The following is a 12,059-nucleotide window of genomic DNA, read 5'->3' on the forward strand; positions in this document are numbered from 1 at the left end:
TTCTCACGCTAATGATGGAGAAGCGGGGTTATGGACTCCATTGGTGGGTCATCGTCGTTGGATTGCAAGTGAAGTTTCACGCGCTAATGACGGAGGAGGGAGTTACTAGCTAAATTGTTGTGGTTATCATTGGTGGGACATGCTCATTGGATACAAAGGGATTTTTCATGCACTTATGCTGGAAAAGAGTTACTGGCTAAAATTCTTCATGCTGCTAGTAGTGGACCGGGCAGAGTAAGAGAGGGGGAATATGTATCAACAATATTATTTTCCACAGAGGCGACTTCCTGCCCGCACACACTGCGGCCGAGTATTCAGTTCCTTCAAGGCGGGCTACCAGGAAGCCGGAATATTACAGCCATCCTCTCCAGTGATGTTGATATATTCTCAGAAATATCAATCGCTTCTCTGAGTTTTCTTGCATAAATGTTAGTTTTTTTAGCTAGCACTCGTTATTGCAACCAATGCTTTGACTGAACAGGATAGGAAAAGGTAGAAAGGGCAAAAAACAGGAAAGCAAATATCTCTAGCGAAAAGTCAAAATAAAACTTTAACAGAATGTTCATAATGATGTACATGAAAGAATCTCGTTTCCTCAGCGATAACTAGATTTGGTCCAGGTTAAATTTGAAACTTCTTAATATGTCTTCATCAGTGCTTCAATTAATTAACAATAATTACATTACCTTTTAACTGAAACTAGTTGTCAGCATCGAGGTATTTGGATCTCCTTCTTCCACTGAAATACAACTGCTTCAAAAGGATTATATAAAACAGTGTCAAAATTGAGATGACACTTATTTTATCGGGCTTTGCAGAAACGGTAGCCATCTGAACACAGAACCTGTTACGCGACTGTGAGTAAGAATTGAGTCTGACTTCCAGTATATGTTCTTAGGGCCGGGGCTAATTTATAAGGACAGAAACATACGAAAGTTTCAATGAGGTAAATATAAGTAAATATAAGTAAATATAAGTAAAAGGATCAATATGAAATGGGGCGCATGACTTCAAGCAATTTTGTGTACTGGGTGAATGTGTCTGTTACGTTGCACAAGGAGAGAGGGAAAAAAAGAAGAAAAATAAAAAGAGAGAGAGAGAAACTTTTCACCTTAAGCAATCGGTTTGTAATAAATCTGTTCGTGGCAATCGGTTTCGGAGAATTATGCAACGATCTGCCCACACCGAGTCAGAGTCCACTACAGTCGAAATAGAACAAGACCGTAAATCCAGGAGTCAACAGCCAAGTTGTCGTAGCAATGAGCGAACTCTTCCAAAACAGCGGTCCGGCAGAGTCACGAACTCCTAAACCATTACCCCTCAATGGAGCTAGAATTAGCTAGTACCCCCCCCCCCCCCCCCCCCCACCCTCGGGCGGTGTGTAGGTTTACGAGACATGGGCCGCTAATTCTCAATGAAGTAGCTTATCAGTTAGCCTCACAAGAGCTGAGCGCACCCCGCATGCCAACAGCGCTCGGTAGACTGGATGGTCACCCATCCAAGTTCTAGCACAGCGCCACAGCGCTTAACTTTGTTGATTTGACGGGAACCGGTGTTACCGCTGCGGCAAGACCGCTAATGAAGCAGTAATAACAAAATATCATTTATCTTTCATCTTTCAAAGAAAGTTCGTTCCCGTTCCAAAGTTTACATGGGAGCTCAAGTTAATGATGGTGAGGGAAGGGGTGGGGAAGGGGGGGGGGATAATAGCTAATCTCTAACTGCACTTAGGGGTAATGGTTTCAGAATGGTTCGGAATCATTGGTGTCGTGGGTGGACTATGTGAGGAACCTCTAACCTTCGCTACATTGATGCTAATAACTGAGAAAAAGTAATTATTAATAACTTATATAATAAATATTAGAGTGTTTCAAAATTGTGATTATAGAAGTGGTCTTTTGAAAATAATTTGGTTTCGTGAGTGAAATTAGTTTTTATCCCTCAGAAAATTTCAATTTATCCCTCAGGTGGTAATTACCTCCAAGCTGGGGAAACACTGTCCTAGACGACACAAAGTCCGGTGGACCGGCCGATACCGGCCCCTAAAGACTAGGACCCCCCCCTTCCCCGCTCCTATAGCACACCACAGTGCCTTGCGAGCACCGCCTAGCGGTGACCGCGGCGTACGTCGGCGAACGTGCGGTCTTCATATCGATATCAGAGCCATTAGTAATACAAGACGAGGTTCAAAATTTACGAAGCTGCCGGCTGTCGAGCAGTGACGTAAGCACAACCGTTGAAGGTGGAAGACTAGTACTTCACACGCACTACATTCGAGCCACGTCACTTTTTTAAATCTTCCCTCAGACATCAGTATAGCTGCCAAGAATCATGTTTCTTCAGAAATGAACATTAACCATAATAATAACGATTGTACGAGGGACGATTTTTTTCTGGAAGAGGGTTGGTTTTATTCAAGATTCCATTGCACCATGTTATTCTCCACATTTCTGGCTACAGATTTCTAGTTTTCATCACAGCCTCCGTTCACTCATTTGCATCATGCTGGGATGCAGAAGCCTCAGCAGCTTGTGATACTATTTCAAAAAGATAAACAGCCGAACTTGCGAAGTAGCTCTTTTTATTACTTAATACTGACTAGTTTCGGGTTTTCATTCGTAACCCATTATCAAATCATCCTGTGAAACAATGTGCTGTTGTAAAACACAGGGAGCTAAAGGCTATTTACAGTTTGTACAGAAACCAGATGGCAGTTATAATAGCCGAGGGACATGAAAGGGAAGCAGTGGTTGGGAAGGGAGTGAGACAGGGTTGTAACCTATCCCCGAGTTATTCAATCTGTATATTGAGCAAGCAGTAAAGGTAACAAAAGAAAAATTCAGAGTAGGAATTAAAATCCATGGAGAAGAAATAAAAACTTTGAGGTTCACCGACGACATTGCAATTCTGTCAGAGACAGCAAAGGACCTGGAAGAGCAGTTGAACGGAATGGACAGTGTCTTGAAAGGAGGATATAAGATGAACATCAAGAAAAGCAAACCGAGGATACTGGAATGTAGTCGAATTAAATCGGGTGATGCTGCCGGAATTAGATTAGGAAATGAGACACTTAAAATAGTAAAGGAGTTTTGCTATTTGGGGAGCAAAATAACTGATGATGGTACAAGTAGAGAGGATATAAAATGTAGACTGGCAGTGGCAAGGAAAGAGTTTCTGAAGAAGAGAAATTTGTTAACATCGAGTATAGATTTAAGTGTCAGGAAGTTATTCCTGAAAGTATTTGTATGGAGTGTAGCCATGTATGGAAGTGAAACGTGGACGATAAATAATTTAGACAAGAAGAGAATAGAAGCTTTCAAAATGTGGTGCTACAGAAGAATGCTGAAGGTTATATGGGTAGATCATATAACTAATGAGGAAGTGTTGAATAGGATTGGGGAGAAGAGAAGTTTGTGGCACAACTTGACTAGAAGAAGGGATCGGTTGGTAGGACATGTTCTGAGGCATCAAGGTATCACAAATTTAGTATTGGAGGGAAGCGTGGAGGGTAAAAATCGTAGAGGGAGACCAAGAGATGAATACACTAAGCAGATTCAGAAGGATGTAGGTTGCAGTAAGTACTGGGAGATGAAGAAGCTTGCACAGGATTGAGTAGCATGGAGAGCTGCATCAAACCAGTCTCTGGACGAAAGACCACAACAACAACAACAACAACATAAAGTACTAAACAGCTAATGCATGTCACAAAATTCAAAGTCTAACGCACAAAATACGTACTACCGAATCAGAATAACTATTACTTCACATAGCAAAAAACCATGACAGTTGTTACCCAATGAAGTACTATGTAAATGATCATCAAACCGGATACAAACAGAGATTGACAGCCTAATCTCAGTCAGCATGACAAAACTATCCTGCTACCTTTTCTGTGTGATGTTTTTTAGAAAGTTTGACGGTATACCGCAAGTCACACCAGCGTGAATAGTCGATGTGTTGTCACTTCTTCCGAATGATTTTAGAACTCCGATGGAATGTTATCTATCCCTTCTGTCTTTTTTTTATCTTCAGCTGTCCGGAACTCTTAAGATCTGCTCTGATACTGGGTGACCTATTTCTTCTCTACGAACGCCTGTTTTTTTGTCACATCATCAGACGTCGTCTCCTTCGTAGAAGATTCAATGTACTGTTTCCCTCCTGTGAGTTTAAAACCGAAATTCCCATTGGACCCTTAATGTTGCCGCCCTTGCTTTTAATTGTAGCGAAAGTTGATTTGACTTTAATATACCCTGAGTCAGTCCTTCCGATAGTCGTTTCTTTTTCTTCACATTCTTTCTGTCTTTCTCTGAACATTTGTGTACTTCCTACTTTTGTCGAACAGTTGAAGTATTTCTTCTCTTGCCCAGGATTTCTTCGTAGTTACGTTAGTGATACCTATGTTTGCGTTTCCAACATCTGTGAATGCTCTTCAACTGAACTGCCAGGACTAAGCTTCTCATTATTACAGAGAAATTCAACCGTATCTCTTCATACCTTACTACTTCAGTACCACGCCTCCTTCCATAGTTATTCTTCTGTACGATTTTCTTGAGCTTCAGGCTACTCTTCATCATTACTAAATATTTATCTGAATCCATATCTCCTCCTGGGTACACCTTACAATCCGATATCTGATTTCGGTATCTCTGCCTGACCAAGAGGTAATCAAACTGAAATCTCCTCGTTCCTCCGGGCTTTTCCCATGTAAACCACCTCCTCTTGGGATTCGTGAACAGAGTAATAGCTACGGCTTGCTAAAATGTATTGCAGAACTCAGTTAGTCTTTTTCCTCCTACTACGTTGGCCATATTCTCTCGTAATCATTTCTTCTACTCTTTCCCCTACACCTGCATTCCCACCTCAATGGTTATTAGGTTTCATCTCCCTTTACGTACTGAATTACCCGTTTCCTCATACACCTTCCCTGCCTGTTTATCGTCTGCTTACGACGTCGACATTTGTACCTGAACTATTGTTGTCGGCGATGGACTGATTTTGATTCTGATGAGAACAAACCTATCACTGAACTGTTCTCAGTAAATCACTTTCGGTGCTACGTTTCTATTCGTAACGTACCCTAGTCCCATCACTGAACTGTTCTCAGTAAATCACTTCCGGTGCTAAGTATCTATTCGTAACGTACCCTAGTCCCATTACACGGTTTTCTGTTGCTGTTGACACTATCGTATATTTGTCACACCTAAAATGCTTGTCTTCTTTCCACTTTACTATATGTATATCGAGCCTTACCATTTCCCATTTCAGTTTTTTTAGCTTCCCTACCATGTTCAAATCTCTAACATTTGTACAGTATTAAGAATATAAACTAGCTCTAGTGTATATATGCGTCTCCCTTCCTGAATTAGTAAATATGTATTTTGTATGAGTCGATATTGTAAAACGCAGATATCCTATGAACGATTCCAGCCATATGTGTTTCACACCAGTTATTTGCAGATGTTCAGAGATGTATGGAATTCGTTGCTAAAACAAGAAAATGTAAAGCTATTTCGATTGTTTTTTGAGCTCTGAATCACTTCTATCTAGTCTTCCATATACTGCGCTGCAGAGTTCAGCTATTCTGGGTCAATTTTTTGCTGGCATTTAGAAAGATTAAACTTATTTATATAATTTATTGTTATCATTATGCACTAATATCTTTTCCTCGAATTTTGAAATGTATATGTATTTATTCACAATGTTTCAGAACATTCAGCGGCTACAACAGCGAAATCGGCACTGAAATGCTTTTGAATAAAATACAAAGCGGCCCTGATGTACTTCACCGGTCATTTGCAGTAATTTTCGTGCAGTGTTTGCTGAAAATGATCGGCAACGTCATTGATTGGAGATCACTGACCGAATCATTTTCAGGAAAGCTCTGTAATCTCGTTGGATGATGTTCTCGGACATGGGTTCCTATTCAAAATACAATGTACTCACTCCCCTCTACAAGTCCTAGAAGTTTGTAACGGTAATTTCCGACCACCCTGTATTTGTACATACATCGAAGAGGCGATCAAAAAGTTTCTGTTCGAAGGCCGTACAGTCCAGATTCGGTATGGCAGTCAGGAAAAGCCCCCTGGGCATTACGGCAAACGTCCCGTCAACGCACCAGGTTGAAGATACCCGTTTGGTAAAATTACATGTCCTACTGTGTGAAGAAGTTCTCCCCTAACTGCCTGCTGCACTTCCTGCCGTAAGGCAGGAATCGTCGACACTTCGTGGCCTCTTTTAAGGGACTGACGGCGCAATAATTGCATGGGAATGGATCAGGACTATAGGGCCGGTGCTCGAATGTCTCCTACTCGAGTTGGCGTAACTTACGCGTCACGACATTTGCAATATGGGGAAGCGTGTTATCGTAAGGCATCAGAACACCTTGTCACACTTTTCCCGGTACTGCCCCATACTCATTCTTCACTCAACGATGCATGTCTACCGGCATTTGTCCTTCAACAGACAAGAAAAGAATAAAACCACATTCGTCCTATTTGGACGCACTTGGTAATAACTTTGCCATATTTCACTTTTCCGCGTTAACCGCACTCACGTCAGAAGTAACGAATGCTCCACTAATCCCTTGCTTACATGTCAACGCATATATACTCGCATCGGAGTCGCACTGAGTTACATTTACATTGCAGCAACGCCTTAAATGGAACTTTTTGATCGCCCTTTAAATATCAAAAACCTGTTCGATGACGATGTGGGAGTCTGTCTCGAAAATTGTCTACGCTGGCACGATTAACGACGGTGTACATCTAAAGGAATTAACACAGAAGTGAAATTCGAGCCCTTTTCAGTCTCTAATTAGAAACACAAGTGAGAAATGACACGATTTGTAATTAAAGGAGTAACGTCAATTCTATTCTGATACTTGCGTAATGCCGACTGGCCTGTTGCGTAACTGGGCAGTGATGGTCGCTACAGGCAACTACTCTTTCATCAAATATTAGAAGCGCATTCAGGATCAGAAACGTTTGAGGACAAAGGCTCTGTTCCATCCCCTGCAGAAAATAGCCAACACCGTCGGTTGTATCAAGTGACTCAAGAGGAGAACTAACTGTAATTAACTACGCGATACTATTATTCGTAGTGTTTAAAGCCCTCGAGTTGCGACAAATATTTACGATTTGTGGTCTCAGAATTAACTTTCCCTTTTCTTTATATTTTACTTTTATTTGGTCTCTTATTAGTCACAGTGAAACAATATATATTCTTATTCACAAGAGACGCATAATGTGACACTTGGTACACCCGCCCGTGAGTGTAAAATCACTACTCATCCGTGGAATGTTTTTTACTCCAATCTGGAATAAAAAACATTTGACAGTACCTGGATCACTTTTTGGGTTGGAGGCCATGTCGCACCTTGTGTCATCCGTTGAACACTGGGTTCATAGTATTTCGATAAACATACCAGTAATTCCTAATTTGCGAGAGTAGTCTTCGCGTAGTGCTTGGGAGAGGGGTTAGTGATCTGGTAAGTCCCTGCCATGGTGATTGGTGACGCGTCAATCAGGGCGCCACGGGTGGCAGGATGAGGGGGGGGGGGGGGGTTGATAGCAGGGGCAGCTGCCTCTCTAGTGGTGAGACGTCATTTAGTTAACAAATGTGGAAGAGGACTTGTAACAGCAGGGCCCAGACTTAAATGACCCAAAATACCTTACAAATTATCGCTACAGTGACCTGAAAGTATCGATAAAGTGACATAAAAAGATATGCAATAGATGCATAGTCAGTCATAAAATGCACTAGAGCGATTAAAAACTTTGTAGGTAACAGTGTTTTTATCTAGGAACTCTCCCATTTGGTCCGTGTTTCATAGAAAAACAGTAACAACAGAAATTGAGTCCGCCTTGATGCAAAACACTTTATCATTCGTTTATTTCTTTATTATCCCAAACTAGTTTCGGCGACAAATATCACCGTCATCAGTGGGGTTTTTTAATCTAAAACATGCAGAAAATATCATGGTTATACAAACACAGTGAAACATTATTACATTTTTACTATTCGTCTTTTGAAATGTAGTTTTCTATGGATACTTTCAAACTTCCTTATTTATTGTGGTGTGTTACAGCATTTTTAAGCAATTATTGGCGCTGTTTGCGACATATTATCTGTGCTCTTATTTCCTGTTGGCAACGGCCTTGCCGCAGTGGATACACCGGTTCCCGTCAGATCACCGAAGTGAAGCGCTGTCGGTCGCTGCCGGCACTTGGATGGGTGACCATCCGGGCCGCCATGAGCTGTTGCCATATTTCGGGCTGCACTCAGCCTCGCGATGCCAACCGAGGAGCTACTCGACCGAATAATAGCGCCTCCGGTCAAAGAAAACCATCATAACGACCGGGAGAGTAGTGTGCAGACCACACGCCCCTCCTACCCGCATCCTCACATGAGGATGACACGGTTGCCGGGTGGTCCCGATGGGCTACTTGTGCCCTGTAGACGGACTGCTTTGCTTTTTTTTTTCTGTTGCCGTTTTTTACTAAGCGCCCCTCTGCGGCAATAGAAAAAGAAAGAACACAGAAAATATGTCGCAAACAACGGCAGTAATTGCTTAAAACATGCTGTAACATAACAAGTACTAAGGCATGAAGAGATACGCTTGAACTTTTCTGAGGCTATAGACACAGCAATAAGAAATAGCTCAGTAGCCGGTACAGCTGAAGAGGTGTGAACATCTCTAGAAAGGGCAATCAGAGAAGTTGGAAAGGAACATATAGGTACAAAGAAGGTAACTGCGAAGAAAGCATGGGTAACAGAACAAATACTTTAGTTGTTTGATGGAAGAGATCAGTACAAAAATGTTCATGGAAATTCAGGAATACAGATATACAAGACACGTAGAATGAAATAAATAGGAATTGCAGAAAAGCTAAGGCGAAATGGCTACACGAAAAATGTGAAGAAATTGGAAAAGAAGTTACTGTCGAAAGGAACTGGCTCAGCATATAGAAAAGCCAAAATAACCTTCGCTGAAACCAAGAGCGCTAACGTTAAGTCTGCAATGAGAATTCCACTGCTAAATGCAGAAGAGAGAGCGGGTATGTGGAAGAGTACGCTGAGGGCCTCTATAAGGGAAAGGACTTACAGGATGACGTGTACAAGAATAAACATTAGTCAATAAAGAAGGGATAGGAGATCCAATATTAGAATTAGAATATAGGAGAGTTTTGCAAGACGTGAAATCAAATAAGGCAGTTGGAACAGAAAACAATAAAATGGAATTTCTAAAATCAGTGGGGGAAGTGGCAACAAAACGATTACTCACATTGGTGTGTAGAGCGTATGAGGCAGACGATATATCATTAGACCTTCGGAAAAACATCATCCGTACAACTACCAAGATTGCGAGAGCCGACAAGTGCGAGGATTATCGCGCAATCAGCTTAGAAGCTCATGCAGCCAAGTTGCTGACAAGAATAATATAAAAAAAAAAAAAAAAAAAACGATGATGTTTGTAGATGACGATGAATTTAGCTATAGGAAAGGTTAAGGCACAAGAGAGACAGTTCTGACATTGCTGCTAAGAATGGAAAAGACCAAAGAAAAACCAAGACTCTTTCATAGGATTTGTCGGCCTGGAAAAAAACGTTCGACAATGTCAAATGGCGCAAGATGTTCAAAATTCTGAGAAAAATAAGAACATCTTAAGGAAAAACGAGTAATTTACTAAATGTTTATGAATCAAGAAGGAACCATGAGAGAGGGAGACCAAGAACGATTGCATGAATTAAAAAAGTCGTAAGACAGGGATGTAGTCTTTTGTCCGTGCTGTTGAACCTATACGTCGAAGAAGCAATGACGGAAATAAAGGAAAGGTTCAAGAGTTGGATTAAAACTCAAGGTGAAAAGCCATCAGTGATAAAATTTGGTGATGATATTGCTAACCTCAGTGAACGTGAAGAACAACTGCAGGATCCGCTGAATGGAATGACCAGTCTCATGAGTACAGAGTATGGATTGAGACAAAACCGAAGAAACACGAAAGTAATGAGAAGTAGCAGAAACGAGAAGAACGAAAAACTTAACACCAAACTTGGGGATTACGAAGTAAATTAAGGAATTCTACTGTCTAGGCAACCGGTTCTAGGCGCTTCAGTCTGGAACCGTGCGACCGCTAAGATTCGAATTCTGCCTCGGGCATGGATGTGTGTGATGTCCTTAGGTTAGTTAGGTTTAAGTAGTTCTAAGTTCTAGGGGACTGATGACCTGAGATGTCAAGTCCAATAGTACTCAGAGCCATTTGAACAATTTTGTCCAGGCAGCAAAGTAACCCATGACGGACGGAGCAATGTGGACATAAAATGCAGATTAGCACTGGCAAAAAAGGCATTTCTCGCCAAGAGAAGTCCACTAGTATCAAAGATAGGCCTTAACTTGAGGAAGAAATTCCTGAGAATGTACGTAAGGAGCAGAACATTGTATGACTAACATGGATTGTGGGAAAAAAAATGGCTCTGCGCACTATGAGACTCAATATCGGAGGTCATCAGTCCTCTAGACTTAGAACTACTTAAACCTAACTAACCTAAGGGCATCACACACATCCATGCCCGAGGCAGGATTCGAACCTGCGACCGTAGCGGTCGCGCGGTTCCAGACTGAAGCGCCTAGAACCGCTCGGCCACACTGGCCGGCTCTTGTGGGAAAAATGGAACTGAAGTGAATAGAAGCATTTGAGATGTGGCACTACAGAAGAGTGTTGAAAATTAGATGGGCTGATAAGATAAGGAATGAGGAGTTTCTCCGTAGAATTGGCGAGGAAGAGAATGTGTTGGGGAAACCCTGGCAATACTGAAGGAAGCTGTAAAGCGTAAAAAGTATAGAGTAAGAGAGAGGTTGGGATATTCCAGCAAATATTAGGTTTGAGCATAAATTCGTAGCGCTTTTGTTTCGCATGTTGATATTCAGAGTGCTACGAGTATATTTAGAGATTGTTATTTTTTTATTTGCAGTTCAGTGTTGGTTTTTGAGGTTACATGTTGTCATTTTGTCATTTAGAGATAGTGAGTGGAGCTATTGGTGCAAACTAGAGAAATCGGAGCATTTCCGATTTCTTCTGTTTGGGTTCAATAAAGGGATGACAGCGGCGGAGGCCTGCAGAAACATTTTCGCTGTGTATGGGGATAATGTCGCTGAGCAGAGTATGCGAAGAATTTTTTATTTTTTATTTTAAGGAGGATCGTACTGACTTTAGTAACTCTCCACGTTTAGAAAGACAATCGGGGTCTGATGACGATCGTTTAAACGCATTAATCTCTAATGATCCACGTCAGTCTATTCGAGAACTGGCAAATGTGAAGAAATGTGATCGTTGCACCAACGTGCGACATTTGCATTCAATGGGGAAAGTTGAAAAATTTGGTGAATGGTTAACGCAAGCTGTACTCCAGAATCACAAAAATCGTATGTGCATTTCTGCTTTCTCGTCATCAATTGGCTCGCAAACCTTTCCGATCCTTTATCATTACTGGTGACGAGAAATGGTGTCTTTATGCTAAAATGAGGAAAAGCAAGTAATGGTTGAGCCCAAACAAAGCAGCAACTCCCCGTACCAAGACTTAAGCGCATCCACAAAAGACAGGGTTATACATCTGGTGGAACACCGGCGGTGTGGGGTACTACGAATGGCTCCCCCGAGCAGTAATCGCCACTGCGACAACTGTGACGTCTTGCATTCGCCAGTTTTTTTTTCCTTTATTAAAACAACCAACCTACCCAAGGTACATAAAAAGGACCTTCCTCTGAGACCGATTGTTAGTACTATTAATTCTCCTACGTATGAAATAGCAAGATACCTAACAACTCGTTTACAACCATATATTGGAAAAACTGACTCATATATAAAGGACTCACGTCATTTTATAGAGAAAATTGAAGGTTTAATTCTGACTCCTGAAGATATTTTAGTAAGTTTTGATGTAGTATCTTTATTTACTACGATTCCAGTTAATGAAGTTATGGATTTTATAACGGATATTTTTCCAGAAGATCTGACTGCTCTTTTCAGACATTGTCTTACTTCCAGTCATTTCCAGTGGAAT

At 41.4% G+C, this 12,059-nt stretch overlaps 1 protein-coding gene and 1 pseudogene across 3 annotated transcripts in view; both read left to right on the forward strand.

The window, feature by feature from the left end:
• LOC126484417 (lachesin-like) overlaps positions 1–12,059 on the forward strand; it is an 871,444-nt gene that overhangs the window by 558,218 nt on the left and 301,167 nt on the right. The window lies entirely within an intron of this gene.
• LOC126485509 (5S ribosomal RNA) lies at positions 8,147–8,264 on the forward strand (annotated as a pseudogene).

Source organism: Schistocerca serialis, chromosome 6 (genome assembly GCF_023864345.2).
Source record: "Schistocerca serialis cubense isolate TAMUIC-IGC-003099 chromosome 6, iqSchSeri2.2, whole genome shotgun sequence".
NCBI classification, from domain to species: Eukaryota; Metazoa; Arthropoda; class Insecta; order Orthoptera; family Acrididae; genus Schistocerca; species Schistocerca serialis.